At 46.7% G+C, this 27,347-nt stretch overlaps 1 protein-coding gene across 5 annotated transcripts in view; it reads left to right on the top strand.

The window, feature by feature from the left end:
* Positions 1 to 27,347, top strand: part of CEP128 (centrosomal protein 128) — a 67,237-nt gene that overhangs the window by 17,677 nt on the left and 22,213 nt on the right. The window lies entirely within an intron of this gene.

Below are 27,347 nucleotides of genomic sequence, written 5' to 3'. Positions count from 1 at the left end.
TTATGTGTCTATAGCTGGATACAAGGTCGCAGCAGTGTTGAAATGTAATTGCCCATTCATGCGTCCTCTGTCTTGTAGTCTGCATTATCTGTTAAATATGTCAGATCCTGTAATTATAAAGCATTATCCAGCTGATGCGGCAAATGTGGTCTCGTAACACTCAATGTAATTTCTACCCCAGGGAGTCTGTGTAATAAAAATTCGTATTGGCCAAGTAAAGAAACTAAAAAGATAACTGGGGTAACGAGAGACTGAGAGCAGCCTAATCCTGGATCCTCACTCTTGTAACCCCTGAAGTGCTGAAGTTGTAATAACCAGCGGGACAGGAATGTAAGCGTCATATGATCTGTATGATAGTGACCACGTCTGTACATTGCTGACATCCTACCTACAACCAGTCCTGGAATCCTGAGCTGACTGTAAGCTCCTTGTGTGTATGCAGATCGCTCTTTGTGAGGTCACCCGAGTGGGCTCAGTGGGTCATATGACGGTGATGTCTCAAAGCCTCCGAGGGTTAGGGTCAAAGAATACAGGGCCGCTCTCATGTCTGGATCAGAACTGAGCACTTTTCAGTTCCATGTTGGCTTGTTATTTATATACGTTGTGTCCTTCCTGGAACAGTTACCGTAGTGCCTGGGGGGTGGGGGTTATTATGATTGGGGGTAAGTGGGCAAACCTGTAGTAGGGTATGATCAATCGGCTTTATTGTTACTGTTTATATTCCAAACTAAAATCCGTTCCACATCACAACACCAGAATCCCTGGTTAATTCATCTTATGGCTGTTATCAGGAGTTCTGCCAGGCCGAGATAAAACCAATCCCTAAATGGGAGGAGCGGATCCAGGAGAACATCTGCTGGTTGTGATGTTAGGTGTACGGTGTGATGTCTCTGGGCACTCCCATCATGCCCCTGGCACTTCCACTGGTCGGCATCTGTTTGTGGCATGTCATGGTTCCATGCCTCTACAGCGTTGTTACATTGTTACTGTGTGACTCACATGTGAAACATTCTCCTTGGACACAGGGTCCCCTCTCCCTGACCCCCTCGGCTTATTCCAGGCAGTTTTAGGTCTGCTGTATGTGACATTATCAGGTATCTTTATCTTCTCTTTAGCTGAAGCCGCTTCACACAAATCCCTCCCAGAGAACGTTTATGCCCTGCTAATTGATTTTTGTCCTTTTGCCTCATTATTTATTAAAACCAGCTTTGCTTTCTATAAAAAAAACATTGGCCAGAGCAGGAGGCTCTGTTTACGCACCAGCGTAATTTATATCTGGATTTCTCTTTAACTCTTTACATGCTGGATTACACAGATCTGCATCTGTTATTTTCATGGTTACTTATGATGCTAAGAATCACTGGGGGAAATGCTCTGCGTCCTGCCAGATGCAGGGACCGGGGGAAATGCTCTGCCAGATGCAAGGACTGGGACTGGGGGTGGGGGAGGGCTCTGCCAGGTATAGGGGAGGAGAATACAGGTAGAAACTAGAAAACTTCGGGGCTGGTTTTCTGAAGCATACAAATAAATCAGGATAACTGAGACCTTAGTGGCTTAGTAGATAAATACAGAAACAGTGAGGCAGGCACCTCCGTGTGAATCTCATGTCTGCTTCTTATATCTCTGTGGGTTCCAGACTGTAAGTGTGATCCCTCGCTGTGCGTTCTGTGCACCCCCCCCCCATGTTACTGGTAGCTGACTGGAGGGGGTGATTGTAAAGGTGCACATCACTGTAAGGTGGAGGTCACAGGGGATATAGGGCATGTTCCTCCCCATGTATATTGCCTGGGGGTCCTCACCAAGCCTCTTGCAGTGATACTTTCATATTAAGTCTCTGGTCTAGGACCTTGCACCATTTCTGTAATCCCTCTTCCAGTACCAATATAGTTATATGTAACTGAACACAATCCTCTGATCGGCCAAGTATTCTGCAAGTCTTACATTGTTACCTGGCTCACTAGCTGTCCAATACTCTGAGTATTCCTACTTCCCCAAATGTGTTACACCCCTGTCTTTCATCCATTCCTCAAATCCACTAATGACTGTCCCCACTTAACTCCAAACCAGAACCCTGACATCACTTCATTGTCCTCCTCTTATCACCCCATCCCTGCTCTATGGCTTTACAGAGAGCGGTTTAATAAAGTAAAGTGATTGGCCATTGCAACATCGTTACAACCAATTAGAACCTCATCCGGTCTTATATTGGAGCCGTTCATGAAGGCCGTGCAAAACCCACTTTAAAAAAGATGTTTAACACCCCCCCCCCCCCCACACACACCCCCCTCCTGAAAAAAAACCTGTTTTGCCCCTGTGTTTTTCCTTAGATCAGCGGTGAGGACTGACACCTCGCTCACTGCATTGTTTCCGCAATGTCAGGACTGTAAGATTTGTGGTTGTAGAGTTCTGTGTAGAAAAAACAAAACAAAAACCAATGATTTGGAATGGTGCCCCTGGGGCGATATGAAATCTGCAATTTGCAGTTCCTCCACTTCCCAGCTGGTTACATTGGAAATTCTTAAAACTCATTTAAAATGTTGGTTCTTTGTTTTCCCCGCTTGCTACACCCTCCTACTCTGTTTTCCACTGCAGTAATGAGGAGATTCTTGGACCAAGCTGCTCTTGCTGGGATGTTTAGACTTTGGGAAGGGCAAGGCCCAGAGACCTCAATGCCAGGCCATGTCTGTCTTGCATTAAACATTGTAAGTACATCTGATCCCTGCAATCTCAGATGGCTGTCAAGCTGAACCCATTGAGTGCCTGAAGGGATAGGGGCACATTGCTGGAACCTATTCCCAGCTTGCCTGGCACGGAGGAGGTTAATGGCATTCAGTTGTGGAGAGAAGTGCGGTTTCTGAAATGACTCAGTGAACCGAATCCCCCAGCAGAGTCCCATCTTAAAAACTCTTTGCACGTCTGTCCCCAGTTTTTAAACATGGGAAAAACAGGCCGCTTGAGGGGCCGGCCTGACTCTGCCTGTGTGTCCTGCCATGATCCCTGCCATCGGTGCTGGCGCATGGCCTGAGCAAAGTGTTTTATGTTCTGGAGGGTGTGAATGTTTCAGTGCCTGCAGATGAGGTGACTCAGGCTATAACGGCTGCTGATGTTCCTTCTATTGCGACGCTTCTGCCGTGTTGGTGGATAATTTCACAGCACTTTGAATTTCTCATGCTGAGGACGTATAATCAAAGATAGATCTGTCCAGATAGATGCCTGCTAGTTGTAGTACAGTCCATGTTCCTGGGTCACCCGATCACTACCTGCAGGAACACTCCCCATGTCTGACATTTCATCTCTGGGATTTGTCTTCAATGGAAAAGTGCCCCTGTGGGCATATTATAATGGATGGTTTTAGTCTTAGGCCGAGGGCACAGCATGGCAGCTTTTACTCATTAATAAATAATACATTTCAGAGAATTGAGGTTCTTGGTGTGGAACAAATTATAATTTATGTTCATGTATTTTGCTGATCTGTCATATAAAAATTATTTACGTTCTCTTTCAAAGCTCCAAGAAAATAATGAAACGTCTTTGTTGGGATGACCTCAAGATTTCTATAATTGGTAAATGCCAGAGGCCGATGTTCTAATTTAGAAGGAGTCGGAATGTCTTGGTATTTCCCAGGATTACATGACGCAGATATTTATGGCCACCTTTGTACTGTAGACATGTTTTTCAAGGACGTTAGAAGTTCGCAGAACATGGCTTCTGATTCACACACAGCCGGCCTTCAGGGAGTCTGTGGCGTCTGCTGGCCGGTTGCTCTCACGCAGATTTGTCCCTCTGTCTTCATAGACCACTTTTCTCTTGGTGTCCTGATTAGTTCTGGACTCCCTCCTAAACCCTTGTGAGTGTGACCTCACCTTTTACAGCATCATAATCCTCTCCTTGGCAGCCATGGAGATGTCACAGCCAGGTATTGTCCGGTCACAAGGTAACTTAGACATGCGAGGAACGTGGAACATTATGCTGAAAAAGGTGCTAATAAAGGTGGACTGCTGAGAAAGGAGTGAAGAGAAATATTCCAATTCCTCATCTCGCCACTTCGGAAGGTAAAATCTTTGCATGTTTTAAGAACTGAAGACTGATTTTGTGATGGTTTTGCAGCCTGTTAGTGTGTTAGTTATGAGACCCATTAACCCATGTGGGGCTTCTGCTTATGGAGGTGATTGAGAAAGGTGTGATACTAGTAAGGGTAGATACAGCTTTCACTGTACTAAATAAGATGGTTGGTCTGATGTTCATATTGGTTGGTCTGTAAAAAAAAATGTTTTTTTTTTACTGAATTATAAAGTTTGTTGACAGAAGACAAGTTGTTCATAAGGTGACACATTTTTTGTGATACTCTTATTACTCTGTTGTATCTTGGCGAAAAACACTTAGAAAATAACTCCATATTCCCACATTGGAGGGTAGATATGAATACTGCGGGGAATGTGACACCCCTCCCCAACCTGCAGGAAGCTCCCCTGATATATAGATTGTTATTAAGGAGTGTATTTTACCTCCCTCGTGTCACAGCCCTGAGAGGCTCCAGTTTCACCATCTACTCATTTTCTTTATTATCCACTATCCTTAAAACTGATTATTCCTTCAGGGAATCCTGACCAATGTGAGGGTTTATCTTCTAGAAATGTTACACTTTCAGCTTATTACCAGGGCTGCTCTACAAACCCTGGGATATTGCCTTTATCCTGCAGGTGTGTGTGTGTGTGTGTGTATTAGAGATGAGCGGGCTCGGATATCTGAAATCCGAGCCCACCCGAACGTTGCCGATCCGAGACAGATCCGGGTATTCCCGCCAATTGCAAAACTGAAACTGAGGCTCTGAGTCATAATCCCGCTGTCGGATCTCACGATACTCGGATCCTATAAATTCCCCGCTAGTCGCCGCCATCTTCACTCGGGCATTGATCAGGGTAGAGGGAGGGTGTGTTAGGTGGTCCTCTGTCCTGCTATATCTCGTGCTGTTCAGTTCTGAGCTGTTCAGTTCTGTGCTGTGCTGTGTTCTGCTCAGTCCAGTGGTGCTTTGTCCTGTGCTCTGTCCTTCTTAGGGCATTGTTATTTCCCCATTATTCCCAAGTTTAATTTTTTTTAAAAAAAAAATAATCCAAAAACAATCCTGCAGTATAAGTCCAGTGGTACTGCTATTACAAAGTTCACTGATTCAGCAGTATAAGTCCAGTGGTACTCTCCTGTGCCGCATATAATTTTTAAAGGCTTTGCCGAGTGTGTGTGGCTTAGGGGTACGCTCTCTTGTGCTACATATAATAGAAAACAAAAATTTGGAGGATAAGGTAGGGAAAGATCAAGACCCACTTCCTCCTAATGCTGAAGCTGCTGCCACTAGTCATGACATAGACGATGAAATGCCATCAACGTCGTCTGGCAAGCCCGATGCCCAATCTCCTAGTACAGGGCATGTAAAATCCAAAAAGCCCAAGTTCTCAAAAAGTAGCAAAAAGAGAAACTTAAAATCATCTGAGGAGAAACGTAAAGTTGTCAATATGCCATTTACGACACATAGTGGCAAGGAACGGCTTAGGCCCAGGCCCGTGTTCATGACTAGTGGTCCAGCTTCACTCAAGGATCTAAGCCCCTCTTCTCCCCCCCCCTACAAAAAAATTTAAGAGTTATGCTGTCAGCAACAACACCAAAACAGCAAAGAATACTGCCTTCTAAACAGATGACATCACAAATCCCCAAGGCGGGTCCAAGGGTGTTGGTGGTTGTGAAGCCTGACCTTCCCATCACTGTACGGGAAGAGGTGACTCCATCCAGCATTTGCAGCACACCCTCTGCATATGTTGGAAGGATCACCCACAGTGTAGATCCAGATTTGGATAATCAAGGTGTCAATGTTGTACACCGGGAGGAGGCTATTGATGTAGCTGGCGCTGTGGAGGAACTTGATGGTGATGTGGTTATTGTAAATGAGGCACCAGGGGGGGAAACAGCTGATGTCCATGGGATGAGAAAGCCCATCGTCATGCCTGGTCAGAAGACCAAAAAATGCACCTCTTCGGTCTGGAGTTATTTTTATCCAAATCCGGACAACCAATGTATGGCCATATGTAGCTTATGTAAAGCTCAAATAAGCAGGGGTAAGGATCTTGCCCACCTAGGGACATCCTCCCTTATACGTCACCTGAATAACCTTCATAGTTCAGTGGTTAGTTCAGGAACTGGGCCTAGGACCGTCATCAGTACAGGGACACCTAAATCCCTTGGTCCTGTTGGATACACACCACCAACACCCTCCTCGTCAACTTCCTCCACGATCTCCATCAGATTTAGAACTGCAGGCCATTTCACCAGCCAGACCGAGTTCTCTTCTATACGGGATTCATCCGAGGAATCCTGCAGCGGTACGCCTACTACTGCCACTGCTGCTGTTGCTGCTGTTAGTCGGTCATCTTCCCAGAGGGGAAGTCGTAAGACCGCTACGTCTTTCAAAAAACAATTGACCGTCCAACAGTCATTTGCCATGACCACAAAATACGATAGTAGTCACCCTATTGCAAAACGTATAACTGCGGCTGTAACTGCTATGTTGGTGTTAGAGGTGCGCCCGGTGTCCGCCATCAGTGGAGTGGGATTTAGAGGGTTGATGGAGGTATTGTGTCCCCGGTACCAAATCCCGTCGAGATTCCACTTCACTAGGCAGGCGATACCAAAGATGTACAGAGAAGTACGAGCAAGTGTCCTCAGTGCTCTTAAAAATGCGGTTGTACCCACTGTCCACTTAACCACGGACATGTGGACAAGTGATTCTGGGCAAACGAAGGACTATATGACTGTGACAGCCCACTGGGTAGATGCATCCCCTTCCGCAGCAACAGCAGCAGCTGCATCAGTAGCAGCATCTACACAACGTCTGCTCGTGCCAAGGCAGGCAACATTGTGTATTACAGGCTTTAATAAGAGGCACAACGCTGACAACCTATTAGAGAAAATGAAGGAAATTATTTCGCAGTGGCTTACCCCACTTAGACTGTCCTGGGGATTTGTGGTGTCAGACAACGCCAGTAACATTGTGCGGGCATTGCATATGGGCAATTTCCAGCACGTCCCATGTTTTGCCCACACCGTTAATTTGGTGGTGCAGCATTACCTCAAGAGTGACAGTGGTGTGCAGGAGATGCTTGCGGTGGCCTGCAAAATTGCTGGACACTTTCGGCATTCTGCCAGTGCCTACCGCAGGCTCGAGGCACATCAAAAAAGCATGAACCTGCCCTGCCATCACCTCAAACAAGAGGTTGTGACGCGCTGGAACTCCACCCTCTATATGCTGCAGAGGATGGAGGAGCAGCAAAAGGCCATTCAAGCCTACACAGCCACCTACGACATAGGAAAAGGAGTGGGGATGCGCCTGAGTCAAGCGCATTGGAGACTGATTTCCGTGTTGTGCAAGGTTTTGCAGCCGTTTGAACTTGCCACACGAGAAGTCAGTTCCGACACTGCCAGCTTGAGTCAGGTCATTCCCCTGATCAGGCTGTTGCAGAAGCAGCTGGAGAAAGTGAGGGAGGAGCTGGTAAACCATTGCGATTCCACCAAGCATGTAGCTCTTGTGGATGAAGCCCTTCGTACGCTTTGCCAGGATCCGAGGGTGGTCACTATTTTAAAGGCAGAGGAATACATTCTGGCCACCGTTCTCGATCCTCGGTTTAAAGCGTATGTTGTGTCTGTTTCCGGCGGACACAAGTCTACAGCGGTGCAAAGACCTGCTGGTCAGGAGATTGTCCTCTGAAGAGCACCGTGACATGCCAACAGCTCCACCCTCATTTTCTTCCACATCTGTTGCTGCCAGGAAAAAGCTCAGTTTTCCTAAAAGAGCCGCTGGCGGGGATGCTGATAACATCTGAGCCGGACTGAAGGACCTGCCAACCATTGCAGACATGTCTACTGTTGCTGCATTGGATGCTGTCACAATAGAAAAAATGGTGGAGGATTATTTTGCTGACACCATCCAAATAGACATGTCAGACAGTCCATATTGTTACTGGCAGGAAAAAAAGGCAGTTTGGAAGCCCCTGTACAAACTGGCTCTATTTTACCCGAGTTGTCCCCCCTCCAGTGTGTACTCGGAAAGAGTTTTTAGTGCAGCGGGGAACCTGGTCAGTGAGCGGCGAAGGAGGTTGCTTCCTCAGAACGTTCAAAAAATGATATTCATAAAAATGAATTATCAATTCCTCAATGAAGTACAGCACTGCCCTCCAGATAGTACAGAGGGACCTGTGGTTGTGGAGTCCAGCGGGGACGAATTGATAATGTGTAAGGAGGAGGAAGTACGCACTGTAGGGGGAGAGGAATCGGAGGTTGAGGATGAGGACGACATCTTGCCTCAGTAGAGCCTGTTTATTTTGTACAGGGAGAGATGAATAGCTTTTTTGGTGTGGGGGCCCAAACAAACCAATCATTTCAGCCACAGTTTGGTAGGCCCTTTCGCTGAAATGATTGGTTTGTTAAAGTGTGCATGTCCTATTTCAACAACATAAGAGTGGGTGGGAGGGCCCAAGGACAATTCCATCTTACAACTCTTTTATTGCCATTATGTGACCATTCAACAGTCGTTTGCCATGAGCACAAAGTAAAACAAAATTAAAACAAATTCAACAAATTAAACCAAAAGTAAAATGCCCTGTCATAATAAAAAACAAGAGGTATTGACGTGCTTGAACTACTGTAGTGTTTATAAGTTAGAAACACTACACTTGAAAGCTTGAGCCTTTAATAGAAAAAGTCACTCTTCATTGCACGAATATTTGCAACAGCGACAATTTTTTGGTTAACAAAGTCAACAAATAACACTTCGACCCTGTCTGTCTTTCACATACTTGATGGGATCTCAATGATGAATGCTCTGTACCATGGTCGTCTAAAACAAGAGTTATTGACGTGCTTGAACTACTGTAGTTTTTATAAATTATAAACACTACACTTGAAAGTTGGAGGAGGTATTGTGGCCCCGGTACCAAATTGGGTACCGGGGCCACTACACTATGCAGTCCAGATAGAGGCGTATCAGATATTAAACAACGTTGACTGTTGCTGCCAAATCATAAATTAATGAAAATGACCTGTCATCGTCAAAAACAAGAGGTATTGACACGCTCGAACTACACCCTGTATATGCTGCAGAGGATGTAGGAGCAGGCAGCTGTGCAGTGGAATTCAGACCATTTGAAGGCGGAGGTATTGTGGCCCCGGTACCAAATTGTGTACCGGGACCACTGCACTATGCAGTCCAGAAAGCTACCTCGGTGAAACGTTTTGGACTAAAAACAATATTGTGAGATGTGAGGTGTTCAGAATAGACCTGGAATTAGTGGAAATGATTGTTATTGAATGTTATTGAGGTTAATAATAGCGTAGGAGTGAAAATAAACCCAAAAATTTGATTTTAACACTTTTTTATGTTTTTTTTTCAAAATAAATCCGAATCCAAAACCTTAAATCCGAACCAAAACCTTTCGTCAAGTGTTTTGCGAAACAAATCCGAACCCAAAACCTCAAGCAAATCCGAATCCAAAACACGAGACACCAAAAGTGGCCGGTGCACATCCCTAGTGTGTATACACTGAGCAGCCACAACATTAATACCACTGACAAGTGAAGTGAATAACATTGATTATTTGGTTACAATGTTACAATGGCACCTGTCAGGGCTGGGATATATTAGGCAGCATGTGAACAGTCAGTTCTTGAAGTTCATATATTGTAAGCTGGAAAAATGGGCCAGCATAATGATCTGAGCGACTTTGACAAGGGCCAGACGACTGGGTCAGAGTATCTCCAAAACGGACGGTCTTGTGGGGTGTTCCCGGTATGCAGTGGTTAGTACCTACTAAAAGTGGTCCAAGGAAGAACAACCGGTGAAACGGCGACCGATTCATGGGCGCCCAAGGCTCACTGATTCGTGTGGGGAGGAAGGCTAGCCTTACTGGTCCAATCCCACAGAAGAGTTACTGTAGCACAAACTGCTGAAAAAGTTAATGCTGTCTATGATAGAAAGGTGTCAGAACAGGATTGCAGCTTTCTGCGTGGCGGTATACCAGTCAGAGTGCTCATGCTGACCCCTGCCCACCAACGAAGCAATGGAAGAAGGTGGCCTGGTCTGATGAATCACGTTTTCTTTCACGTCATGTAGACAGCTGGGTGCATGTGCATTGTTTACCTGGGGAAGAGATGGCACCAGGATGCAGTATGAGAAGAAGGCAGCCGGCGGAGGCAGTGTTATGCTCTGGGCAATGTTCTACTGGGAATCTTTGGGTCCTGGCATTCATGTGGATGTTACATTAACACGTACCACCTACCTAAACATTGCTGCAGACCAAGTACACCCCTTCATGGCAGCGGTATTACCTGATGGCAGTGGTCTCTTTCAGCAGGATAATGCGTCCTGCCACACTGCAAAAATTGTTCAGGAATGGATTGAGGAACATGACAAAGAGTTAAAGGTGTTGACTTTGCCTCCAAATTCCCCATATTTCAATCCGATCGAGCATATTTGGGATGTGCTGGAACAAGTCCGAGCCATGGAGGTCCCACCTCGCAACTTATAGGATTTGCTGATAACATCTTGGTGCCAGATACCACAGGACACCTCAGAGGTCTTGTGGAGTCCAGGCCTCGACGGGTCAGAGCTGTTTTGGCGGCACGAGGGGTACCTACACAATATTAGGCAGGTGGTTTTATTGTTGTGGCTGATCGGTGTATATCTCCATGTCTCTCTCCCTCTGTCCTCACCTAGAGGGTTAACACTGTAAACTCTGCTTAGATGGTCCTGTACATTGTAATTACCATTTTGGCAGATATATATGACACTGGTACTTCTGATTTATGGATCTAGTATTTCTGTTCCTCAAGGTCTGTCTTTATTTGGGGTATATGACGAGGCGGGCGGGAGGACGCGCAATCTGCAGCACCTGTCACTTTTGATATGTGAGGATAATTTTTTGCATTCTTTCTGCATGGCCGGGCGTTCCGATAGCAGTATAGATAATGCAATAAGGGGACCAGTGGTTTGTGAACAATAAAAGCTCACTGACACCTTGGGTAATCTATCAACTGCACTTTATAGCTGAGTGAAGCTTGGCTGGGGAACGAGGGAGCTGAATTCTGGTGTATCTCTCTGCTCCGTAACAAACCATCCTTCACTTCAGGTAAAATAAATGTTTCATCTCCTTCTTGCAGAAGCGGAAAAGATCTGCTGCTGATTACTGTGGATTGGATTTAGCCGAGGACCATTAATTGTTAATGCACTGACTCTGCTCGTTTGGGTTCATTGCCCGACTTGGTCCCAGTTACGGGGACTAAATATGGGTCTAAATGATGACCTGTGATGTCTTCAGTGACATTTATGAAACTGGTGCACAGATAATTGATAAAAAGGTGCTGTAATCCGTAGCATCTAATCAGACATTTGCTTTCACTGTACAAAGAAATTACAGTATCTATTTGTTTATGCGCAGCATGGTAGCTCAGTGGTTAACACTTCTGCCTTACAGCACTGGGGTCATGAGTTAAATTCACGACCATGGCCTAATCTGTGTGGAGTTTGTATGTTCTCCCCGTGTTTGTTTGGGTTTCCTCCGGGTGCTCCGGTTTCTTCCCACACTCCAAATACATACTGGTAGGTTAATTGGGTGCTATCAAATTGACCCTAGTCTCTCTCGGTCTGTCTGTGTGTGTTAGGGCATTTTAGATTGTAAGCTCTAATGGGGCAGGGTATATGGGACTGATGTGCGCTCTCTGTACAGCGTGTGGAATTAGTGGTGCTATGTAAATGTGTGTCCAGGGGTCCTAGCCTTACCATTATTTCCTTGGTGTATTGTTTGCTGGTAACTGGTTGCCCCCGCGGCCCGGCTGGAGCGCTGCCGGCTCCCCTGCCCCCGCGGCCCGGCTGGAGCGCTGCCGGCTCCCCTGCCCCCGCGGCCCGGCTGGAGCGCTGCCGGCTCCCCTGCCCCCGCGGCCCGGCTGGAGCGCTGCCGGCTCCCCTGCCCCCGCGGCCCGGCTGGAGCGCTGCCGGCTCCCCTGCCCCCGCGGCCCGGCTGGAGCGCTGCCGGCTCCCCTGCCCCCGCGGCCAGGCTGGAGCGCTGCCGGCTCCCCTGTCACCGCGGCCAGGCTGGAGCGCTGCCGGCTCCCCTGTCACCGCGGCCCAGCTGGAGCGCTGCCGGCTCCCCTGTCACCGCGGCCCGGCTGGAGCGCTGCCGGCTCCCCTGTCACCGCGGCCCGGCTGGAGCGCTGCCGGCTCCCCTGTCACCGCGGCCCGGCTGGAGCGCTGCCGGCTCCCCTGCCCCCGCGGCCCGGCTGGAGCGCTGCCGGCTCCCCTGCCCCCGCGGCCAGGCTGGAGCGCTGCCGGCTCCCCTGTCACCGCGGCCAGGCTGGAGCGCTGCCGGCTCCCCTGTCACCGCGGCCCAGCTGGAGCGCTGCCGGCTCCCCTGTCACCGCGGCCCGGCTGGAGCGCTGCCGGCTCCCCTGTCACCGCGGCCCGGCTGGAGCGCTGCCGGCTCCCCTGTCACCGCGGCCCGGCTGGAGCGCTGCCGGCTCCCCTGTCACCGCGGCCCGGCTGGAGCGCTGCCGGCTCCCCTGTCACCGCGGCCCGGCTGGAGCGCTGCCGGCTCCCCTGTCACCGCGGCCCGGCTGGAGCGCTGCCGGCTTCCCTGTCACCGCGGCCCGGCTGGAGCGCTGCCGGCTCCCCTGTCACCGCGGCCCGGCTGGAGCGCTGCCGGCTCGCCTGCCCCCGCGGCCCGGCTGGTGCGCTGCCGGCTCCCCTGTCACCACAGCCCGGCTGGTGCGCTGCCGGCTCCCCTGCCCCCGCGGCCCGGCTGGAATGAAGGGAAGGATAGAATAGTAGGAATGTGCTTAGTCTGCTTCTGTGTTAGACTAGTGCTTGGTATTAGAAATATGCCATTTATAAATATGCCCCAGTATTTTCTCTTCTTTAACCAAACCTTTATCACCCCATTCTTCCATTCAAATCCTACATTTTGCAGTCTCTGAATTAATTAAATGAAATCTACAAGATTTGTTTGCTATGCTCTGCAGATGATACGCGCTGCCATAGATCTTGCATGTCCTTTTAGTTTATGTAATGTTCAGTGACCTTAAATCTCCCCCCCCCCCCCCTCTGTATATGCTGTAAGCCTTTTATTATTATGATGGCTTGCTTCATGCCATCCCCCATTCTTTCCTTATGTTTCTTTGTTATATCCCCCCGCCCCCTGTCTGTCTCTGTGTTTTATATGTCAGGTCAGCTATACCCACCTTCCGTGGATGGGAATGTTCGCACTCTCTGACACACTTAGCCATCTTTGGCTTAGTGCGATGTTGTTATGATGTTATAATCTCTTTATCACTCGCCATCCAAAGCGAATACTGTTGAAAATTACATATATGTATCCTGTGTTTGTTGCTAAAAACCTCAATAAAAACTTATTTAAAAAAAAAAAAAATCTTTCCCCCTGGCTTCCATTATCTTTGCCTGGTGTATTCTGATAGACAGACAGTTTGAGAGCAACGTGCTCCTGCCCCCTGCTGGTAAAAAACGAGAAGGTTTTCCTCAGCACAGAAAGAGCAACCAGGACCTCTGAGCATGTATGTGAAATGACTAGGTACACAGGTCTTGCTGTTTCTATCTCTGCAGTGTGTATACTTTTTATCCTGGTAACGCAGCTGCAGACAAAGCTTTGTGATTCCTCCCCTGACTCCCAGTCAGCTGGTCCTAATAACAGCAGCCGCTCTGACAGACACATTCCTCCGCTCTCTCCACCTCTCATGTTTGCTGGATTTAAGGCTATATTGAATGCCATCTCAACGTCCAACATTGAATCAAGGGATGCAATCGTTTCTTTCACGCTAGTGGGAGATGGCCAACCCCAAGAACGAAAGGGGTGAGTTAAGGTAACTGCTCAAGAGGAAATACTACATCACACCCTCTCCAGCTGTGTAGAGAAATATTAAACTAATAAACAATATATTATTATATACAAAGTACAACTTTCTACGCTATCCACTGACCCTGCACTACAGGTAAACCACCAGTTTAAGTCCCAGCTAGCTACCCCAAGCCTGCTTTACACACCACATTATAATTCACTGAGGACGTGACAATATGTGCGGCTTTAATCTGTGTCTCTGGCATAGTCATAGTGTAGTACTCTGGGTAGTGAGAGAACTGCACTGGGCAAGTGGACATAGAACCAGCAGAGTACAGCTCTTGGCTTATCACTTATGGTATTACAATATTCACTGCAGCCCTTTGTCAATGCTTTACCCACAGAACCTGACATTCGTTAGTGCAGAGCATCTCACACTGAATCCCACCCCAAAGGGCTGCCATGTAAATGGTGTTCCCAGAAGTGACTGCTGTATGCTGGGTTGAACTACATCTGGTAAATGCCAACTTCCAGCAATGTATATCGAATTATTGAATGACCATCTGCTGAGCCTATAGGGGGCGCAGTGTTTGTGGACCTCTAGCTAGTTTTAGTATAGACCCCATTCTTCATACATATTCCAGCAATGAACAGTTTAAACCACCTCTGGGACTAATGCAGAGAGCGGACTATATACAACCACACAGAATCAGTGATTGAACAGTTCACAGACCAGAGTTGGAGATCAGGCCATGTGTTTGCTTACGGGGCTGATAATCCTCTTCATGATGAGTCAGTGACTCTGGCACAGATCTGTACCAGCCGACATCAAACATTGCAAGTTCCAATTGGGTTAGTTGGCACCCTGTGAGACCATGGAAGGCAGGGAACGCGCCCCGCTCTCTGCAGAGTCCTGTGTGTGCTCTTATTATGATTTATATCTCAGTCTTCCAAATCATACAAAGCCTTTGATCAAGTCAAATAATAAAAAAAAAGTTGTTCTTTGTCCATCAGTCACTGCTTGCCTGCGCGGTCATGGGAGTTGCAGGTTTTGGCGATGATCCCTTAGACACAGCTCTGTCACTCTGTGTTGAATATTGGGAATTAATGTTGCTAAATAAAGCCCAGAGATATGAAGTCTCCCAAAAACTGTACCCAGACGGCTCCTGTGGAGTTCTCATAACCCCTCTCCTTTATGTGACTTGTGGTATAAGCGGAGGGTAGATTGTAGTTTTACCCACTCTTTAGTATGTTCTCCGGTCATTATCATTTGTGATGAACTAACTCATAAGCTGTGCAGTCTATATATTTTGAAGGCTGCTGGATAGAGGATGTCCAAAAAGAAACCTCCAAAACTGAATTGTTCATAATACTACTCTGACAATCTGCATTATCTCCTCTGTAACACAGCAGTGTCTACACAGCCCAATGCTTCCGATTCTTGTAGTTTCCAGTCTTCCTTATTATAACTTTCCTCTTACTGGTCTCACAGCATTTCTGTCTGGAAGATGTTCCTTTTATCCCGCTTTCTGTCTGTTAACCTTTATTTCAGTCTCTCAGCTGGTGGGTAATCTCCTGCTATAGCTTCTGCAGTCTTCTGTAGCTTTCTTCCCCTTACTAGTAATCTGGCATTATCAGGCCTACAACTCTGCTGCTCCTTATTCCTGGATTTCTCCACCTTATCCATTCATACGTTTAAAAGCAGAGAATCGCATAGCGCCCGCTCTGCACTGTGACGCTCATGGCCAATTACATTATGCTGCTCTTTCTCTGTTTTTTTCATAAACCTATTTAGACTGAAACTCATTGGAGCAGGAAATTATTTGTTTTTAAAATCTTATATAATTTCTAATTTGTTATTAATTTCCATGTATGTTATGTTGTCCCCTGTAGTGTTCTAGCCAAAGACTGCAGAGCCAGTGGGGCTATATGAATAAATATACATAATATAACCCCCGAGATACACATTAAACTCAGTCTTAGGGTACTCGCTAAAGGAAATTTCTTCCACTGCAATATCGTTAACGATTTCACCAACGACTGACAGACCCGATCAGATTTTCGCACATCTAAACTTCTGCATGCTGAAGTCACATCAAAGTCCAACATCAACAACTCTACTAACACCCCTTTCATTGAAATTAAACATCTGTGTTTCTCTCCTGAAATAAAGTTCAGTTTAGCCTTGTTTATGGCTTAAAGTAAGGATAAGAGTAAGGGTAACTGAGGCTTCTTTCATTACATATCGCGCACTCATGGGTGCGTAGAAACATGCTGCTTCATTGAAGTTCAACTAGAAGATGTCACATTAAAAATATAGGATGAGATCTGACGGCCGACAACTCTAACTGGTGCAAAATTCAAGTTCTGTTAGCTGAATGGAAATGGCTGTGCGCCCTTCCGTGTCACTTCTAAACAGGTGCCTTTACCCCCTTTTATCTTCTTTCAATAATCTTATTCTGTAAAATAAAACCTTGTTTTTACACAACTCCCAGGAAATCTAGGTGTTGCTACTCTGTACCTCACTCCTTCCAACTTCCCCCATCAGCAGGTCCATACTTCTCCTCCACAAGTAGCGTCATCTTACTGCAGTGTCAAAAAAGATCTTGTGCTGTATTATAGAAATAATGCCAATGTTCTCTTATTGGTGGCCTTTCAATCTGTGATGGCAGATAGCTTATTCTCAGTTCTAAGTCAAATACTGTGATCTGACCCCCGGCCAATGAGGGAAAACGATGACTCTGATCTGACCACTGGACAATGAGGGAAGACGATGACAGTGATCTGACCACCGGACAATGAGGGAGGACGATGACTCTGATCTGACCACTGGACAATGAGGGAAAACGATGACTCTGATCTGACCACTGGACAATGAGGGAAGACGATGACTCTGATCTGACCACCGGCCAATGAGGGAGGACGATGACTCTGATCTGACCACTGGCCAATGAGGGAGGACGATGACTGTGATCTGACCACTGGACAATGAGGGAGGACGATGACTCTGATCTGACCACTGGACAATGAGGGAGGACGATGACTGTGATCTGACCACTGGACAATGAGGGAGGACGATGACTGTGATCAGACCACTGGACAATGAGGGAGGACGATGACTGTGATCTGACCACTGGATAACGAGGGAGGACGATGACTGTGATCTGACCACTGGACAATGAGGGAGGACGATGACTGTGATCAGACCACTGGACAATGAGGGAGGACGATGACTGTGATCAGACCACTGGCCAATGAGGGAGGACGATGACTGTGATCAGACCACTGGCCAATGAGGGAGGACGATGACTGTGAGCAGACCACTGGACAATGAGGGAGGACGATGACTGTGATCAGACCACTGGCCAATGAGGGAGGACGATGACTGTGATCAGACCACTGGCCAATGAGGGAGGACGATGACTGTGATCAGACCACTGGCCAATGAGGGAGGACGATGACTGTGATCTGACCCCCGGCCAATGAGGGAGGACGATGACTGTGATCTGACCCCCGGCCAATGAGGGAGGACGATGACTGTGATCAGACCACTGGACAATGAGGGAGGAAGATGACTGTGATCTGACCCCCGGCCAATGAGGGAGGACGATGACTGTGATCAGACCACTGGACAATGAGGGAGGACGATGACTGTGATCAGACCCCCGGCCGATGAGGGAGGACGATGACTGTGATCTGACCCCCGGCCAATGAGGGAGGACGATGACTGTGAGCAGACCACTGGACAATGAGGGAGGACGATGACTGTGATCAGACCACTGGACAATGAGGGAGGACGATGACTGTGATCAGACCCCCGGCCGATGAGGGAGGACGATGACTGTGATCTGACCACTGGACAATGAGGGAGGACGATGACTGTGATCAGACCACTGGACAACGAGGGAGGACGATGACTGTGATCAGACCCCCGGCCGATGAGGGAGGACGATGACTGTGATCTGACCACTGGACAATGAGGGAGGACGATGACTGTGATCTGACCACTGGACAACGAGGGAGGACGATGACTGTGATCAGTCCACTGGACAATGAGGGAGGACGATGACTGTGATCTGACCCCCGGCCAATGAGGGAGGACGATGACTGTGATCTGACCCCCGGCCGATGAGGGAGGACGATGACTGTGATCAGACCACTGGACATTGAGGGAGGACAATGACTGTGACTTTTCATTTTTGCGGTCGTCCGCCAGCCACATACACTTCCTGGTGGAAAAGATAAAACAAGTGCAAATAATCAGAGATCCATTCCAGAAGGTACAAAATCCTCATATTTTATAAAACATAATGCTGCTTCTACCATCCAGTGTAGAACCAAAGTTCTCCTTTCTCCATCTGCTAAACTTTAGATCAGCTGAGGACCACATCTGTGGGAATGGAGTTTATCCTGGTAGTAGCTTATTATCTATCTGTAAGCATGCTGGCTTGGGCCCGTTCTATGTTTGGCAATCATAGATGTTTGTGCTGTAAACAGATCACGAGCCTGTAAATCCCAGGAAACCTTCCATGTTACCAGTCACTCCGATTCTACGAATGTCAGAGTCCTCTAGAAGAGCCATCGGCAGCGCAGCCTGTGGTTAGGGGAACTAAAATATGATCATCGCGACCATATGATATTAACACGTGTCCAGTGTGCTGTAGCGTGTGGTATACATGTGTGTGTTGGGAGTAAGTGCAGTAATCTGCACCCATGAACTGGGAATGAGTGGGTCAGGCTCATGGTGTTAATATTCTCTGTAATAGTGATCTGTGGTTGTGTTGCTGTAAACACTGCGTTAGCCGTTGTCGCCTTGTGAGTTAACCCTGTCCTTTCTGTGCTGTACTAATATACACTTGTGGGTTATCGAGTCACATTCACATTGAGCTATAACGGCTCCTACGTTCCATTTTTCAGCCTGTGACCGACCTTTGCTCTTGGTTTGATTTCAGTCAGTAAAACCTGCAGATAAGCTGCCAGCAGACAATGTGGCATTTACCACTTAACCAATGGGTGCCCTGTGCCCTGCTGTGAGGGAAAGGTTTGTGTTTTCCCAGGTACATGAAATCTCTGCTTCTAATAAGCGGAGGCTCAGCCGAGGGGAAGAGCTCCATGACTGATACTGACTCATAATTCTCTACTATAAAAATAATTGAAGCTTGCACAAGCTATTTACTTGACCCCTTCACTTCATTCCTTGCCAGAGAAGTGTTAGTATGAGAGGTGTTCTGGATGTTTTTATTGAGCACTTTAAATCTTTGTGTTCTTACTCTCTGTCTGGGCAGTTTACATATTCGTGTTCTCTGCATAGCAGACAACTGATACCAGCCAGGACATTGTATCAGGCCTGAGCTTTCCTCACAGATCACATGCAGATCCTCAGATCGGTCCATCATTTCTTGTGGGAGATGGATTGTGTTTATACAGTAATTGTTCTACTGGTTCCAGGGTCCTGTTTGTCCTCTCCAGGCTCTGGGCCCCTTATGTGAGAGACGCATCAACAGCATCTCGGAATCCCTTTGTATGTGGTCTGGATGTAATTAGCGGACCCCACCTCACAGATCAGCGCTAATTGTCTTTAGGTCCCCTCAGATCGATTTAACAGTTACAATAATATTGGGCTCCTCTAAGATTCTTCCATTTGTTACAGATCTGCTTGAGACGATAAAAGGTTTTACACGGGGCAATTCTTGTACCTGGGGTACTAGAGCTGTAGGGGCATTAATATTTGCTCCAGTATGTGTAGGTGGATTGCACTGTTAACAGTTAAATAAGAAGTAGACAGACGTTTACAACCTCTGCTGTGACTAATTCCACAAGTGGAATCTTGAGCCATATCTGATTTGTTATCTTGTGTTTCTGTAACATTAGGGAACTCCCAGTGCATGCCAGTCACTGCCAACTGTACTGATGGGCATAGATTCAACTGCTGTCACGGGATGCAGATTCTGCAGGCCAGCCGCCATCGTGTGTTTGCTCCAGATGACCCACCCACTTTGTTTTGCACGTTTGTAATGGAGATATTTAGGGAGAACAGAGGCGAGGGGGCTCTGTCCTTTGCCCCGAGTTCCATACTGACTATATCTGCAGGGGAACCATAGATATTATATTCTCAGTACTGCTAGCACCGTACTCAGCGTTATGTATCCTGATATCATTATGTTCAAATCTCTGTCTCACTTTTATTTCCCTGCACAGCTTTCATATATAGAAATCACACTCTAGAGAATGAGAGATAAACGGGTATTTTGTGCACCAGGCTGCGATGTAGGACGTTGTGTCCAGTATACAGGTCACCTATAGCGCAGTATGATCTGTATACACAGCTGGTGCTGGGGTCATGTTTTGACACAGAAACACAAACTCCAATAATGACTCTTAATAACGTGGGCTCATATACAGATCTCGGTGATAAGAGAACAATTTAATACACATTCTGCTGAAATTGGTTTGATGCACTAACTACAGATTACAATTTTGAATACAGAATAGACGTAAATCTCCCTTGGGATAGAGATATTATATATATGTGTATATATGTATGTGTGAGCTTTGATTGCTGTCTGACCGCCCCCAATACAGTCTTGTTACTGAGAGTCCTAGCTTGTCTTGTGATACTGTTTATCTGTGTGATAAGATTTCAGTCTCCAGAGGGTACATGTATTTACTTTGCTGTACAAGAAGAAAGGTGCGAGGATGATTTACAGTTTCCCAGAGGGTATATTACATGATAACAAAATCAATTAAGTGCCCTCAGGAAAGTCAAATAAAGGGTTTTACACACAGACTTAAGCAGAATACAAACAAGAAACCACTATTTATCTGCACTTACCACACATACAGCCGCTCAGTATTTCTTTCATTTCTAAAGCGCCAACATATGCTGTGGGATTGCACAAAGTACAAGCCTGGCTTTCTCTTATACCACTTTCATACTGCCGCCCCGGCAATATCCCGGGTTGTTAACCAGGGATATTGCCGGGGCACAGGGCAGTATAGATAAGAAGATTCCCGTGTCGGGCGGGTTCATACTGCCCGACCTGGGTTTTAGAAAAAAAAAAAAGTGTAAAAAAAGATTTTAATTAAAAAAAAAATACTCCATTAGAAATGATGTCATTTTAGTACCCAGAGGTCCCCCTGACAGCCGGCAACGCACCGGAGACACCGCTGGCTGAAAATAAGTGAAGTAAACATTTGTTATGTATTTTTTATTAATTAAAAACTTTTTTTTTTTTTTTTTTTTTTTTTTTACAGTATGAATGGTGAGACCCGGGAATTACACGAGTTGCACCATTCATACTGCAGGCGAGCGGGGTCCAACCCGGGAATTACCCCTCGCAAAATCCCGGGTCTAAGTCCCGGGATTTTAGACCCGGGATTTTGTGGTTGGACTATTCATACTGCACCAAGACCCGGGTTTTTCAGCGTGCCTCTATGAATGGGTTATTACACTGTTTTACCATCTCTGAGTGTCATGAATAGTGAGCATCACCTAATGTTCTCTTACACCTTCCTTACCCAACAATGAAGGAGAGGACACCATTGTTAGAGCTGCAACAGGAACATGTGTATGTACCACTCTAGTATGTGACGGGCGCCCGTGTTACGCGGCTCCTAGGCCACTGGTTTATGCCTCTCCGTCGTGGACAATACTTATTATATTTATTGTGGAGGAAATATGACGTGGCTAGTGTCCGGTGTGTGGTTAATTGCTGTATATGGCGTTTTGGCACTGTTGGCTCGTCCCTTGCTTACCTGTAAAGGACACTAATCCCCAAAATGTAAACATTCAGATATGAACAATGGAGGTAAAACAAATTGTTCCTCGTTACCCTCACATTACACTGCAGCTCTGGTATAAACTAAAGAATTACCCCCCCCCCCCCCCTCCTACACCATTACAGACAGATGAAGATTCTCCCACATCTGTGTCTCATATACAGGACAAACAGCTGAGATTGAGTTACTGTGACATCACTGGCTCCACCCCTGTATCCACCAATCCATGCTATGCATATCTGCAAAACAAGACTACAAAGCTGTCTGTCACACTATGCCTGTGTAGTTAGAGAAGCTCTTCCCTCTGAGTATGGCCATCTGCTGCACAGAAGAGAGAACACAGAGGATATATTTAGTTATGTATGAACACACCAGTTTTTGTGTTACTCCGCTCCATCCATTCTCTCTCTAAAAAGAAAAACCCAATTGAAGAAGATGGCATCGACCCCAAATCCCCAGCGTCTGCCTGCATGTGTCAGATGATGGCCTGATCTATGGCCTCTTCCACTAACAGCACAGCACAGCGCAGATTAGATCACTTACAGAGCCCAGAATAATCCTGTGTTTGTATATGAAATATCTGAAGACACAAAGAACCTGGTTTCACCTTTCTTCTCTTTCACAAATCTTAAAATGATAAAAATGTGCATTGTTTTTTCCAGAGGGTATCGGCGTGTCCCAAACATTGTGTGCCAAAACACTTCTAATGCTATTGTGCAAATACTGGCTGTCCTCCAGCTGCACAGCCCAACCCAGGTGTACCTGACTGATGTGGGGCCCCGGAGCCCCTCCTCGCTCTGCACTGCTTCAATCTCTTGGCCTCTGTTCAGTTTGTTAATGAAAGGAGCAGTGGAATGTGGCCGTGTGGATGCCGGGAACGATTGGCTGTGGGACAGTTAGGGTGGCTGTATCACCTGAGGTGCGGCCGTCGAGATGCTAACCCCTGACCTAGGTCCTGGCCGCTGGCTAGAGGAGATGGCTACATGGTTAATGTCCTGAAGGGACACCGTGCCTGTTATTTATATAGCGCCATCATACTCCGCAGCGCTTTGGCTATTACTAATCAGACAAAGTGGTACGAGCGTGCTCTGTGGTTAATATGCAAGAGATTGATGTTATACTGTATCATAGGAGTGTGTAATGTCTCATCAATGACTATATATTGTGTGGCTATAGTGGACATGTCGTCTACGCGCACCAGCAGCCATTTTGTGGGACAGTTTGCTAGGAACCAGCGACCGCACTGAGACACTCACATCTTTATATTCATGAGGTTCAGCAATCCCTGTGTTGCTTCAGCCCATAAAATAGCTGCTTTCACTGTGTGTGTGTGTGTGTGTGTGTGTGTGTGTGTGTCCTCACTGTGTGGTACTCTACTCTCAACCCCGCCCCCCCCCCGCCCCACCCGCCACACTCATTGCCGGTTAGAGCACTAAGGTTAGTTTCTTAAAAGTGACTTTCAGAAGAATGAATATAAAATGAGCTATGGAGAGGGATATTACATTACTATCTTAGAGGACGTCACACCGTACACCCCGGTACGTGGGGTGCTCTGCTGTCTGTCTGCCCCATCATGTTCCTCCTTCATATAATACCACCAGGACCGCACAAATGACAGATATTAAATATCAATCCTGTGATCAGGACACCTGACCACGGATTCCAGCAGATTATTGTTTTAGGCTAAATGTGTGTAACCCAGACGCAGTGACCTGAATGTATTTCAAATATCTTTTTACTGGATACGAGGAAGCTTGTATATTATATAGGACTGCTTTCATATGGTCATTATTTCATTGTTTTCTGACCCTTCCCATAGAGCTTGTCACGCTCACAGGTACATTGATGCCCCCAGAACTTAACTTGTACCTAGTGAAAGCTTATGTGTAATACCGCAGCTGGAAGATGGGAGGCAGGAGAAAAAGATGGAGCAGGTGGTCAAAAGCAGCCCAAGGTCAGGGGTGCGTAGCTGGCAGAATGGTCAGGGACAGGAAAATGGGTCAGGGCTGGCAGCAAGCAGGAATATCTGTAGAACAGGCTCAAAGGTCCAGGCAATCCGAATATGAGCAGAGTGCAGTAACAAGCCAGGGGTCACAACAGAGGATCAATCAAAAGTACTGCAGAGTATCCACCAAACACAGTGACAGAGCAGGTCAGCAATAGACAGCATCCATGCTATAACGTGCAAGGAGGCTAGGCCCTCCCTGCCTTATATACTGAAACTGACCAATGATGGTCCAGGGCTTCAGCGTGCATAATTACCCCCCCTGGAGGGTACTAATTAATATACAATCAATTTGCACGCCTCCGGCTGCCCATATTTGCAGAGACGCTGCGCTGATTAGAGAAGCGTCCTGGTCATTGCCCTGGTGACGCCGGATCGGAGAACATCGACGGGACGCAGCGGCTCGGGCACCGCTGCAACTTGTGACAATATTAAGGGTGAAAAGGAAACTTTCCAGCCGCTGATGCTGTTTTTACAGCTGACACAGATATTATGAACATTCAGTGTATGAATGTAACAGTAAAGTACCATTGAATTTCTACGATTAAGCATAATCCTTCTTATCGTTTCAGAATACGAGTTATTCACCGTTCATTACTAATTACAGCAATTGCCCTCCGGTGTTAGACAGAAATGGCACTAAGAGGTTTTATGTAGAGGCAGCTTATACTGCTGCCAGACACATTTACCCCGGGAAATAAACGTTCCAGAGACAGAATTGCTATTAGTGTAAATAGCCGGGTACACAGGGAATATTCATATATCTTAATATGTCTTCTGTGTACTGCCTCCGATACTACACTGCCAGCCATCCGCTATCATGAGGTATCACTGCCCATATTAATGCCCTTCAGTGACCTCCTGTACACATCTAATGTCAGCCACAAACCCTAAACTGTTGTTTCACGGGGAATGACCTGGTCATTCTGCTAGTTCCCTTCAACAGCTTGTAATGTGGGTGAGATACAAATAATAGGTAGCGCTTCCATCAGCCCTGTCACAGAAGAAGAGCCAAGCGCAGGTCAGGGGTTTATCTGCATTACCCGGTGACTAACTGCTGCCTCTGGTGTCATAATGTGAATGCTGGACACAGTCTCAGGGGCTGAATTCAGAATGTTACCTATGTCCAGTGTAAGGGGGGGTGTGGTACCCTGAATGATCATTGTCGTGACAGGCTTACATGCATGTTTCATGTCACTCTGGTCACTTAGTGTGTTGTGCGGTGTGTTAAGAGCCTCTGTTTTGTGCTTCCCTCAGAGTCTAAACTAAAAATGACTTCAATTATAGTGTGTCAATAAGTATTATTCAGAATAACCTAAGTGAAGTTGCTCATGATAAAATATGTTTTTAGGTATTGTGATGACATTGCTTGTAATGTCATATGTAATCCATAACCTGAATTTGATCAGATTCTTGGTTTAAGCAACATGCAGTAAGTGGGTTCCCCCGGGGGATCACGGAACGCCGCCATCTCCCACTGGGCAATCGCGTAACGCTGCCGTCTCCCCCTGGGCGGTCACTCATGGCTGAGCGAGGCGCAGTGTTACTGGTTAGCTGGTGCCCATTGCTGCAGATGGCGTTAATCAGTCGGGAAGAGTAACCGGAGTATTGTAGGGCACGGTCTGACAATTGTTTATTGTTATTGGAAAGAAGAGAATGTGTTTCCCATGACACGGGTGTAGGGAAGAGGCCGCAATCTATATTCGGTGACTTTTTGTAACCAAGTCTATCGTAGTGTGACCTACATTACAACTGATGTTTTACACATAGGAATTACAGTCAGAGGAACATTGGCTTTAAGTGAAAATGTTCTTCATCAACTGCTTTAGTTTCAGTTTAACATGTCTGAGAAAAGGTAAATAGTCCCGAAGGCGGGGAATCCAGCACACGACAGTGTGACAGTAAATCTACACTGTGACTGCGGTGGTTACCACTCTGCTATCCCTGTTTCGTTCTGTACCGGGAAGAGGACCTATAAATAGGTTTAATGAAAAGCCGACAGCGTGACTTCAGTCTATTTAAGTTCCGACTGTTGAAGATCCAGCGTCACGTGTGGCTGAGTCACTGTATCTCCTCTTCTCTGGCCACGCGCCATCACATCTTCCCGTTTGGCTTCGCTGTGGCTGGCAGGCGGCTTGTTTCCCATCATAAGTAATGGGTTTGTAGTAAGGAAATCACACACAAACTGAAGAGGTTAAATGGATTAAAGTCAGTAATATGTCTCCAGAATGATCCGACATCTGGCAGTTGCATAGGTAGCAGATTTCTGTGTACACAACAACCACTAATATTGGATGCTGTAACGTCTTGTTTTGCCATCTTCTGTTAGTAAATGAGTTTGTCAGCATCAGAGAATGTCCATTGGCAGGAACCCGATGTCTCTAGGTGTCAGAAACACAACACAGGACTCCAGGTCATGAGCGAGATCTGCTTTGTGTCAGACTCATAAACACAGCTCAGTCTGCTGACTGTACACATCTTCTATTTCTCCCAGTCTACAAGTCATCCAGTGTAACCTGGTATTAATAACCGCTGAGTGACCGTGTGTTGTTGTGGTCCTTGAATACAACTACTACACCCAAGTTTACATTGTGACACAGATCTGGTGGATGCCGTCACGCAGCCTCCGCGGGGGTGTCCTTAAAGCTGTATTGTATAGCAGAGCTGGGGAACCAATGGCTGACACGTTGCGATGTGCACAGGGGCTAACAGAGGACATTTCAAATGATCACACAACCCATGAACCCAAACCATAATATATATCTTCAGTTATTGTGCCTCCAAGAAGGTGGCAGCGGGCACCACCCTCTACTGCTCCCCACTTATAATGGGCTTACCACTTGGCATGCACACGGCGTGCCCACAGAGACACACAGCTATGGTGTCGTATGGAATAAATCATGGTGTACAAAGGGCAATTTAATGGTTGTAAGGACAATAAATAATGTCCCACAAAAACTGACCTTTCCAACCCAAACACATTATTTCCCCCCCAGTGGCCTCAGTGGGCAGATATTGTGCTGACAATACAGCATTTGGATTCCTTTAGTGTGAGGTTGGGGGGCTGTGCAGGGAGGTGAGTGTTGGCAATGATATGAAACCAAACAGAAGCCGCGCTTTGGTTTAATTTCCTGCTACTCTCTCACCACCTGTATAAACTTTCCCGCGGTTAATCCAAAAGATTTTTAGCGTTCGCCTTGAAGTTCCAGCTCTCTCCATCTGAAGGGGCCTCAGCAGCAACGACAGGATTTACATTCCCCTGGCTGTCAGCAGGAACCGAGCTGTGTGAGAATATCAGAGCCGGTCACATGTGGATTCCCAGACAGAGGAAGCCTTTCCAGCTCACAGACCTCCGGGATGGGTCATAGCAGTAACGTCAACCTGCTCATCTCAATGTCCAAGTAGAAGAAAGCTTAAATTTGCTCAGTGCTCTGGTCAAGCAGAAAACAACATATCTGCTGATGGGATTACTGTATAAATCTGTTCTAGTAGCATCAGAATCACTGTAACCCTCAACATCCACAAATGGGATCGGATTTGTATCATCCAGCTCCGTTATGTATCTGCTAAATATATTTTCACAGATATTATCTCACATTAAGTGGTTATCTATACCCTTTGGCCCAAATCCATGAGCTTCCTGTCATTTCTACACTTTAATTAAATGTTATTTATTTTATGCA

Source organism: Mixophyes fleayi, chromosome 12 (assembly GCF_038048845.1).
Source record: "Mixophyes fleayi isolate aMixFle1 chromosome 12, aMixFle1.hap1, whole genome shotgun sequence".
Lineage (NCBI taxonomy): Eukaryota > Metazoa > Chordata > Amphibia > Anura > Limnodynastidae > Mixophyes > Mixophyes fleayi.
This window is presented reverse-complemented; position numbering and strand designations above follow the sequence as displayed.